At 44.6% G+C, this 22,165-nt stretch overlaps 1 protein-coding gene across 2 annotated transcripts in view; it reads left to right on the top strand.

The window, feature by feature from the left end:
• The window catches only part of LOC128693823 (mitochondrial basic amino acids transporter), a 59,522-nt gene that overhangs the window by 759 nt on the left and 36,598 nt on the right, over positions 1–22,165 (top strand). The window lies entirely within an intron of this gene.

Genomic DNA, 22,165 nt, shown 5'->3' with positions numbered 1-22,165 from the left:
GACAACTTCAAAATGACAAGGTAACCCGTCACAGCCCGTCAACTGAAAGAGACTGTAAGTGGTGGTGACTTGTGTAAAATACTTGCCCGTCAAGGAAGGTGCCTTGTTATATGTGGAATTTTGCCAGAAAGGGCTGTTGGAAATGAGTGGCTGCCCAGAGCGATTGGTATAAATTGCTGGCTGGACAAACACTAATGATAATGCCGTACCATTTATTGACAACTGGGACCACTTGTATGGCAGAAGTGATATGTATGCCAGGGATGGGGTTCACTTATCCATGGCAAGTGTGGGTTTTCTCGTTAGCTCAGTTGAGGATGTTAGGGATTTAAACTAGAATTAGCTTGAGGTATGGGTTTAGGAATGGGAAATAATGTGTCGAAATATTGATTTAGTAACACGGTAATGATAGTAACAGAAATTGTGTAAAAGAAAAGTTGAATGGGAAAAATTTTCACAAGAAAAAAGAATTGTATTTATACTAACTGTCGAAGCACCAGAAATAAAATTAATGAATTACGTTTGGTAGCATGTGCTGGGAGACTTGATGTCATTGCAATAACTGAAACGTGTTATAATTTTAAAGAGTCGGGATATGATTGCTGAGTGTCATATTCAAGGGTTTTAAGTTGTTCCATGTAGATAGAAATAACGGAAAAGGGGGTGACGTTGTATTATATGTACGAGAAAATATAAATTGTTGCATAAAAACAGGTATAAAAATAGATGGATCAGTAACAATCTGGGTAGTTTCTAGGTCAAGAAAAACTAATTCTAGGTGTAATATACCGACCTCCAGGCTTGTATCACGATAGAAGGAGACTTCTTTGGGATGAAATTGTTAGGGTCTCTAGACAATAACGTAGTGATAGTAGGGCATTTTAACTTTAGTCAAGTTGACTGGATTTTTTTGACCGGTAATCTGGAGTCCAGTGACTTTATGGAGGTAGTTCAGGACTGTTTTCTGAAACAGTGTGCAACAGAGCCTACCAGAGGTAATAATTTGCTCGACTTAGTCTTGTCAAATAAAGAAACCCTCGTAAATAATCTGCAGATCACTTAAGAGCTTGACGCTAGTGATCACAAATCCATTACTTTTAATATTACCTGGAAGTACCAGAATAAAGATAATACGGTAAAAATCCCCGATTTTCATTCTGCCGATTATATTGGACTTAGGAAACACCTGTCGAATCTCGATTGGGGTAATCTAGCTAATGATTTTATTGACGATGATCATACGATTACGAAGGGATCTGCGTTTATTTTTTTTTTCTTAATGTACAACATGCTCAGTATATACATTCCCCAGAGAGTAATTAGATCAAATAATAACGATCCCAAATAGGTTAACAGGAGGCTGTAGCATCTGTTAGGGGAGAAAAGAGGAATTTATAGGAGCATCAAAAGAGGAGAGGTTAACCTTATTGACCAATATGTTCAGTTTAAAAGAGAAGTAAAAAAAGGGGATTAGAAAGGCTAAACGTGACTATGAAATTAGAGTTGGTAATGAATCAAAGACTATTCCAAAAGAGTTCTTTCAAGTGTATAGGACGAAGGTGAGGGGCAGTAGGACTACTGAAAATTGGGAACGGACAAATGACGGATAACGAACTGGGAATGTGTGTTCTGTTTAATGATTATTTTTTGTCAGTTTTTACACAAGAGACGTAAATGAGATTCCAGAAATTAACAATTATTCAGTTCCTAAAGAATTCAGGTTAACTAATAGTACTGTCACGAGGGACCTGGTTATCAAACGTATATATATATATATATATATATATATATATATATATATATATATATATATATATATATATATATATTATGTATGTATATATTATGTATGTATGTAAATGTACGCCAGTGGTGCCCAAATATTTTCAGGTCGCCGCCCCCTTGGCGACCAGGCCACATCCCTTGCGCATACCTCCCCCCCCCCCTCTTTCTTAGTATCAGGCTTACTGTAAATTGAAAACAACAACAACTATAACACTATCAACAAGCGTATTTATTTCACAAAAATTAACATAGTAAATCAATTTATTTAATATGAAAGGGTAAATTTACATCTGATCTGTTACTGCATTGTCTTCACAATTTTAATAAAATGGATGAGCTTGGTGCAGGAACGTCAGCTTCTCAACATCGTTCTAGAAGATACCACGAAGTCTTCGATTCCCGCGTTCAGTAATTTTCAATCTGTTTCTTGGAAAGAAGCTTGGCGACTGTTCTGCAGCCTCGCACTACTAAATATGATGCTGGGAAGGCAATAAAGTACATCTTGACTTTGTTCCATAGTGCAGGGTAGCGGTCAGTTTTTTTTTTCTTTTGTTTTTTTGCAACCAAAAATCTTTGATTTTTTGAACTTCTGACTTCGGACTACAAACTGAAACTGCCTTTGTGATCAAGATATACAAATTTTGTAAAACAACAGTCCCTTAGTTCTGATTCCATCCTACAGGTCCTTTTTTCCTCAACGTTCCCTTCTCTCCCCCCCCCCCGATCTTTCCACCGCCCCCAGGGGGGGGGGCGGTACCGCCCACTTTCGGAATCTGCTTTAAACTATTATTGCTGATATGTTTTACCCTCAAAGCTTAGCCAATTGTTTTTTTTACATCGTGTAAGTTTTAATGTCAATTTTATTAAACTGGTTTGTGTAAAATAACTGAGAAATGTCTTCTGCATGGAAACATATACTGTTGTGCCCATAACATCTGTCTGCTCTAAAAACCATTGCAAAAAATATTTAAATATGCACTCAAAGCTTAGATAAACCTTTTTTTTTTTACTTATATGTACTTAGAGAAAAGGTTGAACTGATTTTGGCCTAAGTACCAATTTGTTTTTTTAAGGAAAATTTTGGAAAATTTAAATGTTTTTTTTCCTGTGGCTTTTCCTGTGACAATTTATAAGTGTCGTATGTGATTATCTCCAACCTTTCCATGCTGATAATTTGACAATGCAACATGTGAGTGGCTTCAAGCTTAATGTGCTCGTGGATTGTAAAATATTCTCTTTGAAATGTTTGAATTAGATTTGCGTTGTTTATCTTTAATTTATCTTTTTTACGGAAGAAATTTGGATATTAGTTTCCATGTGATGACTTGTGACTATCCTGATTTCCTTTACATCTTCAGCACTAATATTAATATTTAAATGCATTATCAACTTGTCGCATTTTGCACTCTTCCTAGCACATGCATTGTGTCGATGAGTTGTCGGTCATGCTGTCATGTGGGGGTTCGAAACATAGTGGGTAATAAACACTCACGTCGGATGTTCTAGTATGTATATTAGATGGAATATATGGGGACACCAGGCCTGACCTGTCTCCTCTCTTATGACTCAACTTTAACTGCCCTGGCGAGTGCCTGGAGGGCGAGCGGCATTCAAATCATACTAGGTCAGCAGTAATGGTCAGTGATATAACAATCGGTGATTCATGCAGGAGGCGGTGAATCAGTAACAGTTGGTATGAGTTACTATTTCTGACACTACTGGTAACTGATACTACTGAGAGAGTGGCGATGCTAATGTATGGCATCCCAGCATACAGCTAGTACAAACTAGAGGCGACAGGCATATGGCTCTGGGCTGATTCTATACATTGTCAAAGTACACAACAGTTGAACATTATAACATTTATAAGGATATTATTGGAATGGATGTTAATGGAACGGAACTGATTGTAATGCATTACAAGGTATGATATATCACAATTCATAGAATGAGGCTCAGCATTGGGATTTTACCAAAAAAAAAAAAAGTGATAAAAAATTGATCAGTCAATCTATATTCATGTGATCTACGGATTATGAGGAAGGATGTGTACAAAGAGGAAAGTGTTTAACAGAAATGGAAAACTTGGTGCACTCAAATCTAGACAGTTAAATTTTGGAATTCAGAGAGAATGTGAACACAAAAATTTTCTTGAATATTAATAAGTTGATATTGTAGCAGACAATAGAAATACATTTTAAGCTATATTATTCATTTATACAGCTTATTTACATTTAACCCCCAACTCTGCTAGGGTAAGATGTATATATGCAAAATGGGTATCATCTCTGGGAGGATCAAACTCCGTTGCAATGGCTAACTCGTGCCGTGGTTGAAGCACACCTGAATTACCATTTACAAATGATACTTGAGGATTTCTCTTCTGACCGAGTATTAGAGGTAGAGGGTACAGAGTCAGGAGGATTGTCAGTCTGTCACATTAGTCTGGATAGGAACATCATCATCGCATACTAATTTCATATGACCTAAATGCGATTATTTATACTGACCTGTACTAATTTCCCTAACTTTATACTTATTGCCATTGATATGTTCAATTACTCGATAAGGACTAACAAACTTGTAATTGAGCCTAGGCATTGCAGGTGTTTTGTTAAAGTTAGTCAGCATAACTCTCAAACCTACAATTTTCCTTGCCTTTGCTCGAGTATTAGTGGCTCTTGTAAACTCTGCTGTTGATTTATCAAGTGTTTCACAGATTCTTCTAAAAACACTGAGCTAAACTGGTACGAGTTGCTATGAAATCATCAGGGTTGTAATTGGGTTTTGGGTTAGAATATAACTCGTAAGGCAAACTCTTATCTACACCATACAACGCATAATGTGGACTGTCACCTATAGAAACATTGTAAGCAGAATTTATGGCACACTGAACATCAGGTATAACTTCATCCCAAGTTTCACTATTGGGATTGATAGTAGCTCTCAAGACAAAAAGGACTTTCTTATTGGTTTGTTCCGCTAACCCATTACTGGCAGGATGGTGAGGAACAATGGTAGATTTAGAGATCATGTACAAAGTACACAGTAATTTTCAAGAATCTCATTACAGAATTCATCTCCATTACCTGTTACTAGAGACTTAGGAGTCGTATACCTGCAGATGATGCATTCTTTAAACGCTTTAGCTACTGTTTCGGCAGTCTTATCTGCAATAGGAACTAACTCGCAATATCTGGTGAAATGATCTACCATAACACACAGATGTTTGTTGCCCTGGAGGGAACATTGGAAATAAGTTAACAGATCTAACGTAACTCTTTCCCATAGTTTGCTAGTAGTTGGATACACCTGGATAGGATTAGAACCTTTGCCTTTGTGTAGCATGCAGACATTACATTTCTTAACATACTCAGAAATATCAGTTGCCATACGAGGCCAAAAGTATTTTGATCTGGCTTGTTTTACAGAACGATCCATACCAGGGTGCGCAACACCTGGTACATCACGAACTAGCTGTAAGGCTACATTCACTAGTGACTGTGGAATTACTAACTGGTACACCCGTCTGCTAGGAGTACCCAGCTCGGCTGTGCGGTACAGTAATTCGTGGTTCATGAGTCACTGATGGGTGCTGGTGGCTTCACAGTTAGAATAAGATCTTCCTGGAGCAGGAATTGAATCACACTAGACCACATGGGATTCATTCTTTGATCATTCTTTACATCCTCTGCACTAAATGGAGGGGCTGCCATTACTATATTAACTTATCACGATAAAACATCAGCAACATCATTTTACTTGCCAGGTAAGAGTTCAAAGGTAGGATTGAACCCTTGGATAGTCAAAGTCCATCTGGCTAACCTTCCAATAGATTGTTTGTTCTGGAACAAAGGTATCAGTGGAGCATGGTCAAGACATGAACAGAGTACTGATATATAATATCTCAGAAGTGCTTTAGCTTCTTGCTCAGTTACTGTATAATTACGTTCAGCCTTTATAAGGACTCGGCTAGCAAATGCAACTGTTGTACTTGCCATCAGTCTTCCGAGGTAGTACGGCACTTATGCCAATTGAACTAGCATCAGTTGTCAGATAGAAGGGCTTAGAAAAATCTGAAAATTTCAAGACTGGAGCAGATGCTAGCTTTTCTTTTAGAGTTTGGAATGCTCTTTCTTGACGGAAGGTCCAAACAAAAGGAGCATCTTTCTTAAGCAACTCAATTAGAGGAGCTGCTATGGAAGAAAAATTGGCAATGAAAGATTTATAAAAACCTGCTAAGCCCACAAAGGATTTTATGGCACCAGCAGTTTTGGGAGATGGAAAATTTAATACTGCAGTTACTTTGGTCAGTCGTAACCTCTCTAGGAGTAACTTCGTGACCCAGAAACTTGATTTCTGATCTGAAAAATTTACATTTAGACAGTTTGATTTTTAAATTGGCGTCTTCAAGCTTACCAAGTACTACATCAAGTCTTTTCAAGTGTGAATCCATGTCTTCAGACATGACGATTACGTCATCTATGTACACCATAAGTGCATTACCTATGAGGCCTCTGATATTAGTCATGAGCCTCGAGAATGTGCTATGCGAAGATAACCCAAAAGCCATACGGAGGAAGTGATAATGACCTGTAGGAGTGGAAAATGCGGTTAGCTCTTTGCTGTCCTCGTGAAGAGGGACTTGCCCAAAGCCTTTTAACAAGTCCAGGGTCGAAAAGACTACTATTGCTACGTAAAAGGTCACCAAGTACAGGAAGTGGGAAGCGATCTGGGATAGTTTTCACATTTAACTTCCTAAAGTCAATCACTGGGTGCCAAGTACCATCCTTCTTAGGTACTAGAATCAAGAGCGCATTCTAAGGTGAATTGCTAGGTGCGATAACTCCATCATCAAGCATCTGATTGATCAGTTCTTCTGCGACAGCAGCTTGTGAATGAGGCATTCTGTATGCAGGTATATAAATAGGTCTGGTACCAGGTTCAAGTGGTATACGATGTGACAAGTTTATACCCATCTTCTCACCTGGAAAGGCAATGGCTTTACGACGTTTGTTCAACAGGTTCAACAAACGCCTGACCTCGTCTGGGAAGTCAGTGGGAGCTAAGTTTTTCTCCTCTACTGATGGAATGGATTGATCCAGTGAAGTGGATGGGCTCACCCCGGTTGAAACAGTACCACCGACCCACTGGTCAGGTGACAACTCATCTTCTACCTGAACAGGGTAAGGAGAGCGAACAAGATCAATAATATTTGTATTTGCTCTGAGGCAAACACTGTGACCAGAAGTGTTAGCAAGGAAGAAATGGATCTTACTGTCTCTCACAACATGTAAGGACGGCTCAACAAACAAACCCTTGACTTTGCAGGAATCACTGTCAACTAGGACGTTATTACCATCTGGAACACAAGGAACAACAACAGATACTCTAGTGAGGGCACTAGCCGCTCAGAAACGTCTTTCTGCAGACGGTATGTGAAATCAACAAGAGATGGCATTACTAGTTTCAAGTAATCTTTTTCCGACAAGGCGTCCCCTGTGGAGGAACTACTATGAAATAGTAGGCATTGCAGGGATAGGCTTAGCACTCAAGGTAGTCTGAGGCTCTTCGGACACTTTAGGTAACTGAACACTATCTTGCATGTCTGAAGTTGTAGGTGAAACACAGACAGGAGTGACAGGATCACCAGTACCTGACCGCTTGGGTACGCTACTGGAAAATGCATTGGCTTGTAAGGACTTAAGCCGAACTTCGTACTCTGCGACAGTATGGCAGATCTCGGATCCAAGCTGGTAACCCCAAAATGGAACGATCAAGTCATCAGTTTGGCCATGCCATCGGTAAGGGTCGAGCACAATGTGTGTCTCTCATAGAAGCAAATCCCAGTAGAAGATCACCAGGGAAAGTAATCTGGTCGACAACAAGGAAGGAAGCAGTTAAGTCTCTAACTTGGATAGAAAAGGTGAGGGAAGTCCGACCTCGGACATGCAGGTGAGAACCAGGGAGGACACACGAGTCGGTTCGACGAGAACGTCGTAAATGCTTATCCTTAAACTAGACCTGATAATATTGACTTGCGCACCAGAGTCCATGAACACATGAACGGGCGCATTAAGAACAGATGCTTGTACTATGAGACCTATCGTTGCATTGGAAGTTATGTGCAAATAAAAAGAGGGTTTTCATCAGAGAAGGCTTGTTCCACTTCATCCCCTAAATCACCGTCGTCAGAGACGTGTGACGCAAAATCAAGAGTGTCATTCTCGAGACTGCTTAAGGCATCAAAGGAATTACGAACGGGGATGGTGTACTCATTATCACCTATTGTTACCATGGGGCGGTTTGACTGGGGCGCTCAGATTCTCCCGAATTGGAAGAATGAGCCTGGTTCTGGTTAATCTGAGAACCACGACCTGTTTCCTCTCCTGGTTCTGCGGTTGGAACGGCCACGGAAAGATCGAGAATACTGAAGGTTGTACAGAGCCTTGCACTCAGATGTGTCGGTCACGCCAGGTCGAAGAGTTGTCGGTCACGCCGGGTCGACACAGATATTAACAGCTACGTAAACTTTAAAAAAAAAATTGCTTGGTAACTCGTGTATCCTGTGGAGCTGTGCTCCTATTGGCTGGCAATGAGACCAGAGACTTCTCCCATTGGCTGGTTGGCTGGGCGCGGAGGGGCGTGGCACAGGTAACTCCACTCATGTTTTTTTCGTATCTCATCCCCTCGTACTTAAAATTTTCAAGTCTCCAAACATGCTGGAAGATTGTCCTTGTCAAGACGAATCTATGTAATGACTCTTGAACACCAGAAAGAATTCACGTGTTGAGTAAACCATTGTTAGTTTGGCAAGAGGTAAAATTTCGTTAGGTCTAGGAATTTTTAAGAGCTGTAAAATGCTAGAAAGACTGGTTAGTTTCCTTATCTCCATGTAGTTGTCTGAACATGGATTATATAATAGGTTGTAGTTGTTCTTTATACATTTTGTGTTTAAGGTTGACAAGAAGGCACTGGACAGGCACCTAAAGTCAGTACCTGACCAACCGGGCTGTGGTTCGTACGTCAGCTTGCGTGCGACCAGCAGTAACAGCCTGGTTGAGCAGACCCTGATCCACCATGAGGCCTGGTCTTATACCGGGCTGCGGGGTCGTTGACCCCCGAAACCCTCTCCAGGTAATACAGTGAAACTGAGGAAATCGTTCAGCTTTTCTGGAACAACTTCATTTTTTGGGTCGTGCTTAACTTATTTTTTCGGTTAAATATATGGAAGATTATATATATATATATATATATATATATATATATATATATATATATATATATATATATATATATACATATATATATATATATATATATATATATATATATATATGCATGTCTTGCTACTTCTACTTACACTTAGGTCACACTACACATACATGTACAAGCATATATATACACACCCCTTTGGGTTTTCTTCTATTTTCTTTCTAGTTCTTGTTCTTGTTTATTTCCTCTTACCTCCATGGGGAAGTGGAACAGAATTCTTCCTCCGTAAGCCATGCGTGTTGTAAGAGGCGACTAAAATGCCGGGAGCAAGGAGCTAGTAACCTCTTCTCCTGTATATATTACTAAATGTAAAAGGAGAAACTTTCGTTTTTCCTTTTGAGCCACCCTGCCTCGGTGGGATACGGCCGGTGTGTTGAAAGAAAGAAAGATTTATTATTATTTTTTATTTATTTCATTCTTCACCCTTTTATCTAGTGTAGTATGACGTGGCAGTCCTTTTAAAATGTTTTCTAAATAATGTGACTAGTACCTTGACGTTGAAGACCGCCTCGGGGTAACTAAAGCCACTCACATCTCTGATCTTGATCACATCCTCGTCACTGGGTTAACGTATCCTATCAGACTCGTTACAAATAGACTAGATCGCCAACAACCGGACTGGACAGACGGCTAAGAATGGCGAACGGAGGATCGAACCTGCGGATTTAAGGCTTAACAAATATACCCTTTCGTAGCAACGTATTATAATAGGTTTGCTCCTTGGACTTGAGCTACCATCAAGTGTAAGAATAGTCTTCCGCTCTGCTTCCTCCACATGGTACCTTCCATGCAGGTCCCTGAACAAGTCGTGTGCCTCTTCAAAATTACCAGTTTTTACTTTGTTAGCTGTTCGTTAAAAGACCGGTTGATAACCTTCTGGTTGTCCACGTCTTGCTAAATATAATTTTCTTACTTAGCTGGTTACACAGCATCTAGGGTTGTCTTCCTTCCATCAATTCCAGTAGATGCTGGTTTTAACTTAATGTTTAGTTTTATTATACGCTTGTAAAGTTGAATAATGATTATTTTTAATAAAATTTAGAGTTTGAGAGTAATGTATTTACCGTTTTCCCAGAGCCACTGAGTGACATTGTAAATTAATATTATCTAAAGTTGAACCTCTTCCTGTTGTAGCTCAGTGTTCGTCCTGTGAAAATCAGCTTACTATTCAGAGTAGGTTTGTAAAACTAAGAACTTTTCTAATCTTGTACTCCATGATGTCTTTGGCTTTTATGATCTCTGACCTTTGTCGTTTCTGACCTTCATGATTTCTTAAGTAGTCAAGCCAGTCTTCTTCCCTGCTGGAGGTAGGATGGAGAGGATTTTATTGACCTTTAAATATTAAAACTTTCTTTTGTTAAGCTTTGTTCCCTAATGTTAGTGAGCAGCGAATATATTCGACGTTGTATCTTGCGTAATATTCCGCTCCAACTCGCCTTCTCAACTTGGTCACAAATTTACGTGTATTGCTGTTAAAAAAAAAAAGCCAGTAGTCTTCTTGGCAGTTGCATGGTCTAGTAATAAATGGTCAACTGGCCGGAGTTTTAAGCTAATTTCCTGATAAATTTGGAATAATTTCATGAAAAACTGGAGCATCGACAATGCTCTATTTCTAAATCTATATTAAGTCAATTCGTGGTATACAGCAAGGAATTTTTTTTATCATTTATTTACCATTCCTATACAACTCCTCTGATTCTAAATTCTTTGATATTTGCAACGTCTATATATATATATTCTGTATACTTAGATTTATGAAACCCAAATACAATACTTTAAATATTTTTCCATATTTCGTGATAAAAACTGTTGCCGAGGATGATGTCTTAATACAATATATTAGTTTCATATTTAAAATGCTGCGGAATTAATAGCCAAGGCGAGTAATAGCCTAGCGATTATAATCTATCTCCATGACATTCTGGCGTCAGTATTTGCTTTATCATACTTCCTCATCCAATTCCAGTTATAACTTTATTATAAGGTCGTGTAAATAATTATACATAGTGTTTTAAATTAAGATTGAAAATCCTGACAGGAAACATTGCGATCTTTGTTACTTCCTTCTCTGTCAGGTCCTTGCCAGCGGGTGTAGTTCCTGAGGGAATAAGACGGATACCCCTTATAGAATATTCTATTTTTTTTTATCTGATTTATAGTGCCAAAAGATGTCTGGAGGATTTTGGCTTCTGATAAAGGCATAGAAACCTACACAAAAATCTTTCAATTGCTGTTCCTGGAATTAGCTTCTCTGTACCCTACGCTTCTGGATAAGTTATTGCTACTAGACTGTCTAGAACAAGCACTAGTTACATTATTGAAGGGCCAGTCGGTTATAGAGAACTGGCACACATTAATTATATCAATAAAGTATGACAATTAGATAAGGACTTGCAGATATGATATGGGGAAAATATGTATATTCCCGAATTTAAGTCTGTAGATGATGATTAGATTAGAACATAGGGTTGATTATAATTAGTTTAGCAGTGGAATAGTTAACATGGCTTACCACAAACCAAGTAATATAAAACGCACCTTAATACAGAGGAGATACAATGGAATGCAAGATGTGGAATCCACAGCAGAAGTCTGTCGAGCAGCGATACTCGCCATCTACCATATGATAAAAGTATTGGATAAGGATGCCAAATACAGTAAGTAGCATAAAGTGAGCAAACACGTTTATGGAGAAGTGGGTCACTAAGTTGCTAGCAGAGTATTTGTATAAATAGGAGTTTTTAATTTTACCTAAATTTCACAATATTCATATGTAAGTGATCGGGGAATTGGCCTGTTACAGTATTAAGTACAAATGTTACGAAGTTGAATTACGTAAATGTATTGGCTGTGCTGGATTGTGGTCATAACCCACTAGGAACTGTGTGTCTGAGTGCGCCTGCTTCAAGATCCACATTGTATCTGAGTGCGCCTGCTTCAAGATCCACACAGTGTACCTGAGTGCGCCTGCTTCAAGATCCACACAGTGTACCTGAGTGCGCCTGCTTCAAGATCCACACAGTGTACCTGAGTGCGCCTGCTTCAAGATCCACACAGTGTACCTGAGTGCGCCTGCTTCAAGATCCACACAGTGTACCTGAGTGCGCCTGCTTCAAGATCCACACAGTGTACCTGAGTGCGCCTGCTTCAAGATCCACACAGTGTACCTGAGTGCGCCTGCTTCAAGATCCACACAGTGTACCTGAGTGCGCCTGCTTCAAGATCCACACAGTGTACCTGAGTGCGCCTGCTTCAAGATCCACACAGTGTACCTGAGTGCGCCTGCTTCAAGATCCACACAGTGTACCTGAGTGCGCCTGCTTCAAGATCCACACAGTGTACCTGAGTGCGCCTGCTTCAAGATCCACACAGTGTACCTGAGTGCGCCTGCTTCAAGATCCACACAGTGTACCTGAGTGCGCCTGCTTCAAGATCCACACAGTGTACCTGAGTGCGCCTGCTTCAAGATCCACACAGTGTACCTGAGTGCGCCTGCTTCAAGATCCACACAGTGTGCCTGAGTGCGCCTGCTTCAAGATCCACACAGTGTGCCTGAGTGCGCCTGCTTCAAGATCCACACAGTGTGCCTGAGTGCGCCTGCTTCAAGATCCACACAGTGTACCTGAGTGCGCCTGCTTCAAGATCCACACAGTGTACCTGAGTGCGCCTGCTTCAAGATCCACACAGTGTACCTGAGTGCGCCTGCTTCAAGATCCACACAGTGTACCTGAGTGCGCCTGCTTCAAGATCCACACAGTGTACCTGAGTGCGCCTGCTTCAAGATCCACACAGTGTACCTGAGTGCGCCTGCTTCAAGATCCACACAGTGTACCTGAGTGCGCCTGCTTCAAGATCCACACAGTGTACCTGAGTGCGCCTGCTTCAAGATCCACACAGTGTACCTGAGTGCGCCTGCTTCAAGATCCACACAGTGTACCTGAGTGCGCCTGCTTCAAGATCCACACAGTGTACCTGAGTGCGCCTGCTTCAAGATCCACACAGTGTACCTGAGTGCGCCTGCTTCAAGATCCACACAGTGTACCTGAGTGCGCCTGCTTCAAGATCCACACAGTGTACCTGAGTGCGCCTGCTTCAAGATCCACACAGTGTACCTGAGTGCGCCTGCTTCAAGATCCACACAGTGTACCTGAGTGCGCCTGCTTCAAGATCCACACAGTGTACCTGAGTGCGCCTGCTTCAAGATCCACACAGTGTACCTGAGTGCGCCTGCTTCAAGATCCACACAGTGTACCTGAGTGCGCCTGCTTCAAGATCCACACAGTGTACCTGAGTGCGCCTGCTTCAAGATCCACACAGTGTACCTGAGTGCGCCTGCTTCAAGATCCACACAGTGTACCTGAGTGCGCCTGCTTCAAGATCCACACAGTGTACCTGAGTGCGCCTGCTTCAAGATCCACACAGTGTACCTGAGTGCGCCTGCTTCAAGATCCACACAGTGTACCTGAGTGCGCCTGCTTCAAGATCCACACAGTGTACCTGAGTGCGCCTGCTTCAAGATCCACACAGTGTACCTGAGTGCGCCTGCTTCAAGATCCACACAGTGTACCTGAGTGCGCCTGCTTCAAGATCCACACAGTGTACCTGAGTGCGCCTGCTTCAAGATCCACAGAGTGTACCTGAGTGCGCCTGCTTCAAGATCCACACAGTGTACCCGAGTGCGGCTGCTCCAAGATCCACACAGTGTACCCGAGTGCGGCTGCTCCAAGATCCACACAGTGTACCCGAGTGCGCCTGCTTCAAGATCCACACAGTGTGCCCGAGTGCGCCTGCTTCAAGATCCACACAGTGTGCCCGAGTGCGGCTGTTCCAAGATCCACACAGTGTACCCGAGTGCGGCTGTTCCAAGATCCACACAGTGTACCCGAGTGCGCCTGCTTCAAGATCCACACAGTGTACCCGAGTGCGGCTGCTCCAAGATCCACACAGTGTACCCGAGTGCGGCTGCTCCAAGATCCACAGTGGAAAAAATATGACCATAAATGCGAATGGAAGATTTAACTCCCTAGTTTAGCTAAACGTGTAGTAAAACCTTTGTCATAAATCTGGCAAGCAGAGCTAAGTCAGGCCACAGCGGCGTCGTTTACTCAAACGATTAATATATCAAGAAAATATTTTTGAATCCAGATTTATGGAAAGACATTTTAATGTGCTAATTGGAAGATTAGTGGTAATAGTAATTTAGAATATAAAACACTTGTTCAAAGAAACTTTTTGGGTCCTGGTTTATGCTAATTCAAACTTTCCTACAAAAAGTACAAAAAAACTGCATATAAATCCAATTAGCATGTGAGGGAAGAGAGTTAGTTTAGTTTAATATGTTTATTATGCACCCCATACCCATCCTGTGGGCGGTAGTCAAAAGATTACAGAGGTACATAATTGGTCCAGGGACTGGACTCCAAAGTTTTGATAGCTGAGCAAGTTACAGAGGTAATGAACTCACAATTTACAAAGGTAATGAACTCACAATTTACAAAGGTAATGAACTCACAATTTACAAAGGTAATGAACTCCAGGTAAGTCTGGTCACAATCATGACAAGTTACAAAGGTATTTACAGATTACAGAGGTACGTAATGGGTCCAGGGACTGGGCCCCCAAAGAGATCAAGTGGAGTGAACAACGTCCCAAGACAAGGTCTTCCACGAGTGTTTTTTCCCTCTATCAGGTCCAGTCAGCAACACGGGAGATGAGACACTCGGGGCTGTTGGAAACTTTTGGTAAAAAGGATTTGCTGATGAATGTGCGATGATTGGTACTTGATTTCTATATGTAATATTAGTTCAATGTTGTAGTTAAGGATCTGATATTGAGTATGGAAGGAAATTATTACTAATTGTTACCTTTAACGATTCATATAGAAACAGTCATGGTTAAAGAAAAAAAAAAAAGACAATACTGTGACTGGAACAATACACAAATAACCCGCACATAGAAGATAGGAGCTTATGACGACGTTTCGGTCCGACTTGAACCATTTACAAAGTCACACTTTGTAAATGGTCAAAGTCGGACTGAAACGTCGTCGTAAGTTCCTCTCTTCGATGTGCGGGAAATTTGTGTATTGTCATGGTTAACAGTGCGATTATTCGTATCACCGTATATTCCGGCGTACAAGTCTGCTTTTTAAGCAGAAAAAATCTTTCCAAAACTATGGGTCGACTAATACGTAGAGTATAAAAGATACTGCGACATGGCAGGTGAAGATTTTTTGCCCGCACACCATCTGGAAAAGACCCGGACCTGGAGAGCACCGACGAGCCTACTACTGGACCTGGAGAGCACCGACGAGCCTACTACTGGACCTGGAGAGCACCGGCGAGCCTACTACTGGACCTGGAGAGCACCGGCGAGCCTACTACTGGACCTGGAGAGCACCGGCGAGCCTACTACTGGACCTGGAGAGCACCGGCGAGCCTACTACTGGACCTGGAGAGCACCGGCGAGCCTACTACTGGACCTGGAGAGCACCGGCGAGCCTACTACTGGACCTGGAGAGCACCGGCGAGCCTACTACTGGACCTGGAGAGCACCGGCGAGCCTACTACTGGACCTGGAGAGCACCGGCGAGCCTACTACTGGACCTGGAGAGCACCGACGAGCCTACTACTGGAGAGCACCGACGAGCCTACTACTAGACCTGGAGAGCACCGACGAGCCTACTACTGGACCTGGAGAGCACCGACGACCTGGAGAGCACCGGCGAGCCTACTACTGGACCTGGAGAGCACCGGCGAGCCTACTACTGGACCTGGAGAGCACCGGCGAGCCTACTACTGGAGAGCACCGACGAGCCTACTACTGGACCTGGAGAGCACCGGCGAGCCTACTACTGGACCTGGAGAGAACCGGCGAGCCTACTACTGGACGTGGAGAGCACCGACGAGCTACTACTGGACCTGGCACCGGCGAGCACCGACCGGCGAGAGCCTACTACTAGACCTGGAGAGCACCGGCGAGCCTACTACTGGACCTGGAGAGCACCGGCGAGACTACTGGAGAGCACCGACGAGCCTACTACTGGACCTGGAGAGCACCGACGAGCCTACTACTGGACCTGGAGAGCACCGGCGAGACTACTGGACCTGGAGAGCACCGGCGAGCCTACTACTGGACCTGGAGAGCACCGGCGAGCCTACTACTGGACCTGGAGAGACGAGCCTACTACTGGACCTGGAGAGCACCGACGAGCCTACTACTGGACCTGGAGAGACCGGCGAGCCTACTACTGGACCTGGAGAGCACCGGCGAGCCTACTACTGGACCTGGAGAGCACCGGCGAGCCTACTACTGGACCTGGAGAGCACCGGCGAGCCTACTACTGGACCTGGAGAGCACCGGCGAGCCTACTACTGGACCTGGAGAGCACCGGCGAGCCTACTACTGGACCTGGAGAGCACCGGCGAGCCTACTACTGGACCTGGAGAGCACCGGCGAGCCTACTACTGGACCTGGAGAGCACCGGCGAGCCTACTACTGGACCTGGAGAGCACCGGCGAGCCTACTACTGGACCTGGAGAGCACCGGCGAGCCTACTACTGGACCTGGAGAGCACCGGCGAGCCTACTACTGGACCTGGAGAGACGAGCCTACTACTGGACCTGGAGAGCACCGACGAGCCTACTACTGGACCTGGAGAGCACCGACGAGCCTACTACTGGACCTGGAGAGCACCGACGAGCTACTACTACTGGACCTGGAGAGCACCGGCGAGCACCGACGAGCCTACTACTGGGAGAGCACCGACGAGCCTACTATTGGACCTGGAGAGCACCGGCGAGCCTACTACTGGAGAGCACCGACGAGCCTACTACTGGACCTGGAGAGCACCGGCGAGCCTACTACTGGAGAGCACCGACGAGGCTACTACTGGACCTGGAGAGCACCGACGAGCCTACTACTGGACCTGGAGAGCACCGACGAGCCTACTACTGGACCTGGAGAGCACCGACGAGCCTACTACTGGACCTGGAGAGCACCGACGACCTGGAGAGCACCGACGAGCCTACTACTGGACCTGGAGAGCACCGACGAGCCTACTACTGGACCTGGAGAGCACCGACGAGCCTACTACTGGACCTGGAGAGCACCGGCGAGCCTACTACTGGACCTGGAGAGCACCGGCGAGCCTACTACTGGACCTGGAGAGCACCGACGAGCCTACTACTGGACCTGGAGAGCACCGACGAGCCTACTACTGGACCTGGAGAGCACCGACGAGCCTACTACTGGACCTGGAGAGCACCGACGAGCCTACTACTGGACCTGGAGAGCACCGACGAGCCTACTACTGGACCTGGAGAGCACCGACGAGCCTACTACTGGACCTGGAGAGCACCGACGAGCCTACTACTGGACCTGGAGAGCACCGACGAGCCTACTACTGGACCTGGAGAGCACCGACGAGCCTACTACTGGACCTGGAGAGCACCGACGAGCCTACTACTGGACCTGGAGAGCACCGACGAGCCTACTACTGGACCTGGAGAGCACCGACGAGCCTACTACTGGACCTGGAGAGCACCGACGAGCCTACTACTGGACCTGGAGAGCACCTGGAGAGACCGGCGAGCCTACTACTGGACCTGGAGAGCACCGGCGAGCCTACTACTGGACCTGGAGAGCACCGGCGAGCCTACTACTGGACCTGGACCTGGAGAGCACCGGCGAGCCTACTACTGGACCTGGAGAGCACCGGCGAGCCTACTACTGGACCTGGAGAGCACCGGCGAGCCTACTACTGGACCTGGAGAGCACCGGCGAGCCTACTACTGGACCTGGAGAGCACCGGCGAGCCTACTACTGGACCTGGAGAGCACCGGCGAGCCTACTACTGGACCTGGAGAGCACCGGCGAGCCTACTACTGGACCTGGAGAGCACCGGCGAGCCTACTACTGGACCTGGAGAGCACCGGCGAGCCTACTACTGGACCTGGAGAGCACCGGCGAGCCTACTACTGGACCTGGAGAGCACCGGCGAGCCTACTACTGGACCTGGAGAGCACCGGCGAGCCTACTACTGGACCTGGAGAGCACCGGCGAGCCTACTACTGGACCTGGAGAGCACCGGCGAGCCTACTACTGGACCTGGAGAGCACCGGCGAGCCTACTACTGGACCTGGAGAGCACCGGCGAGCCTACTACTGAGCCTACTACTGGACTACTGGACCTGGAGAGCACCGGCGAGCCTACTACTGGAGAGCACCGACGAGCCTACTACTGGACCTGGAGAGCACCGGCGAGCCTACTACTGGACCTGGAGAGCACCGGCGAGCCTACTACTGGACCTGGAGAGCACCGACGAGCCTACTACTGGACCTGGAGAGCACCGACGAGCCTACTATAGGACCTGGAGAGCACCGACGAGCCTACTATTGGACCTGGAGAGCACCGACGAGCCTACTACTGGCAGGTGACAGCGCCACGACATTACTCGCAGCCTACTGACGCTATCATGTTAGTAACGTAACTTGTACTGTAGTTATAACCTTTATTTCCTACTACTTACCTGCTTTATTTTTGTTCCCCAGACACTTCTTCAAATAAAAGAATGTCAGGATTTATGAAAATAATGTTTAAAATACGAGGAGAATGATGTCCGTCCTGTTTCAAGTGTGAACAAGAATTGGACAAATATCAGATGTTGACTTAGACACGCTATTAGGCTTTACTTTCCTCTCCCTCTTGTCTTCTTTCCTCTCCCTCTTGTCTTCTTTCCTCTCCCTCTTGTCTTCTTTCCTCTCCCTCTTGTCTTCTTTCCTCTCCCTCTTGTCTCCTTTCCTCTCCCTCTTGTCTTCTTTCCTCTCCCTCTTGTCTTCTTTCCTCTCCCTCTTGTCTTCTTTCCTCTCCCTCTTGTCTCCTTTCCTCTCCCTCTTGTCTCCTTTCCTCTCCCTCTTGTCTTCTTTCCTCTCCCTCTTGTCTCCTTTCCTCTCCCTCTTGTCTCCTTTCCTCTCCCTCTTGTCTCCTTTCCTCTCCCTCTTGTCTTCTTTCCTCTCCCTCTTGTCTTCTTTCCTCTCCCTCTTGTCTCCTTTCCTCTCCCTCTTGTCTCCTTTCCTCTCCCTCTTGTCTCCTTTCCTCTCCCTCTTGTCTCCTTTCCTCTCCCTCTTGTCTCCTTTCCTCTCCCTCTTGTCTCCTTTCCTCTCCCTCTTGTCTCCTTTCCTCTCCCTCTTGTCTCCTTCTCCTTTCCTCTCCCTCTTGTCTCCTTTCCTCTCCCTCTTGTCTTCTTTCCTCTCCCTCTTGTCTCCTTTCCTCTCCCTCTTGTCTTCTTTCCTCTCCCTCTTGTCTCCTTTCCTCTCCCTCTTGCCTCCTTTCCTCTCCCTCTTGCCTCCTTTCCTCTTGTCTCCTTTTTTTCTCTCCCTTATTTTTTCTTTCAGTTTGTTTGATTTTCACTAAAAAGCTTGACATATTTACTTTCACATGCAAAATATATTGTCCATGGGACGGAGAGTGGAGGATGGGATATATTAATGATGGATGTTCTGATAGGATCCTCACTGGGCGGGCAGCATATCAAACTCAATCTGGGCAGAAAACAGTCAGTGGTTCAGAAGGAAAAAAAGACGAGGTATTTGCTTGTAAATACGCCTCATGGTATCCAAGGTCACCCTAATTATAAATTTTGTAACAGTGAAGTGGGGGAGGGGGCGAGGAGGCAGTGTATGGGTATGCGTTATGTAAATATTGTATGCATCTTTGTTTGATATATGCCACTAGTGGATATACATGGTACTAGCAGTGTGAGGCTACTGTCACAGGGACGGTTACACATGGTAGTAGCAAACTGTAGCTATTGTCACAGGTACGATTATAGTACATGGTACTAGCAGACTGTAGCTACTGTCACAGGTACGATTATAGTACATGGTACTAGCAGGTTGCACTACTGTCGCAGGGACGGTTATACATGGTACTGGCAGACTGCGGCTGTCACAGGGACGGTTATACATGGTACTAGCAGACTGCAGCTACTAGCTCAGGTACGGTTATACATGGTACTAGTAGACTGCAGCTACTGTCACAGGTACGGTTATACATGGTACCAGCAGACTGTAGCTACTGTCACAGGGGCGGTTATACATGGTACTAGCAGACTGTAGCTGCTGTCACAAGTACGGGTATACATGGTACTAGCAGAATGTAGCTGTCACAGGTGCGGTTATACATGGCACTAGCAGAGAGTAGCTACAATCACAGTTACGGCCATAGTGCATGGTACTAGCAGACTGCAGCTACTGTCACAGGTACGGTTATACATAGTACTAGCAGACTGCAGCTACTGTCACAGGTACGGTTATACATGGTACTAGCAGACTGCAGCTACTGTCACAGGTACGGTTATACATGGTACTAGCAGACTGCAACTGTCACAGGTACGGTTATACATGGTACTAGCAGACTGCAGCTGTCACAGGGACGGTTATACTTGGTACTAGCAGACTGCAGCTACTGTCACAGGTACGGTTATACATGGTACTAGCAGACTGCAGCTGTCACAGGGACGGTTATACATGGTACTAGCAGACTGCAGCTGTCACAGGGACGGTTATACATGGTACTAGCAGACTGCAGCTGTCACAGGGACGGTTATACATGGTACTAGCAGACTGCAGCTGTCACAGGGACGGTTATACATGGTACTAGCAGACTGCAGCTGTCACAGGGACGGTTATACATGGTACTAGCAGACTGCAGCTACTGTCACGATGAGAATCTAATTTCAGTGACACGAATCTGCTTTCGATGAGCAGAACAATCATAAAAGTGGGGTACAGTATCCTGAAGGCAGGATTACTAACGAAATGAAATGTTAGAATTATCTCAACAGACAACACATTTGTCAGTGTGAAAGGTGAAGAGGCGGCTTCCCCAGCTGGGTCTTAAAATAAGGTTGTTTGAATATTTATAACGTTCACGTATGTTTTGTTACCAAGATGTTAATAAATTCGTTAATGCGAAGTAATGAAGAATCTGAGAAAATATCAGAAGAAACCTATATGATATTAACTAGATTTCCACTTACTATGGAGTGATGTATTTTGTAACAGTGGTGAGCGGTTAATCCTGGTGATGAGTTACACCTTAACTCAGTCTGGTGATGTATAAGGCAAACTTTGAGAAGGGTGAGCGCGCCTAGACTATTTTAATCACTACTTTAATAAAGTATTTTTGACTGGTGGTGGAAAGGTTATATGAAGGGTTAATGAGTGTAGTCTTTAGGCTGTAAATTCAATCAACCATCCAACTGAACTTTATCATTTTTACTATTCTAGAAACGAGACTGAGAGCTCACGAAAGCCCTTGGAATTTAATTACTATTCAACAATGGAGAGAATTTATTTATTACTTCCTGACATCCCTGAAACTCGTCTGTTCTCAACTTCCAGTTGTGCCCTTGTGTTGTGTTCCTGTTTCGAGTCTGTTTGTCCCTTTTACTGTCAGTTCCTCTCGCCATTTGTAATCATTTCCTTCTTCATCATTTCCTTCATGTCATCATAGCATATACCCCGTAGGTCTCTGAGTAATCTTATTGCCCATGTCTCTACTTTCTTGACATCTTTGATCAGGTGTGGGTCTTATACTGGTGCTATACCTTCACATTTGAGCCTGACATACGCCGTGCAAGTGTCGTGAATGACTTTGTTTAGGCTCCTGACAGTTAATCTTTGATTTGCCATACGCGCTTTTGCTGCAGCAGTTTTTCAGTTGTGTGCCTCAGCGATATGCTCACTTCAGTACTCGCCCCAAGGTCGTCCTCCTTGATTGAGGTTTGCAGCTTTTGGCCACCATCCTTCAGCCTTGTATTCAGTTTGCCGTCTTTACTTATCAGTCTTCATAACACTGCACTTGCTGGGGTTAACTTCTAGTAGCCACTTGTCAGACCAGCCCTGAAACCTGTCCAGCTCTTTTGTAATCTTTGCTTGTTCTCGCCTGTCTGCATTTGCATTAGTTTCACATCCGCAAATCTATCCCTTACATTACGTCATTCACGGGCACAAGGAATAGTACTCGTCCTAGTATTGGTCCTTGTGGAATCCCACTCTCCCATTCTACACCTTTTTCCGAGCAATCACTCAGTTTCCTTCTT

Source organism: Cherax quadricarinatus, chromosome 33 (assembly GCF_038502225.1).
Source record: "Cherax quadricarinatus isolate ZL_2023a chromosome 33, ASM3850222v1, whole genome shotgun sequence".
NCBI lineage: Eukaryota > Metazoa > Arthropoda > Malacostraca > Decapoda > Parastacidae > Cherax > Cherax quadricarinatus.
Note: the sequence above shows the minus strand (reverse complement) of the source record. Positions and strands in the feature narration are given on the sequence as shown.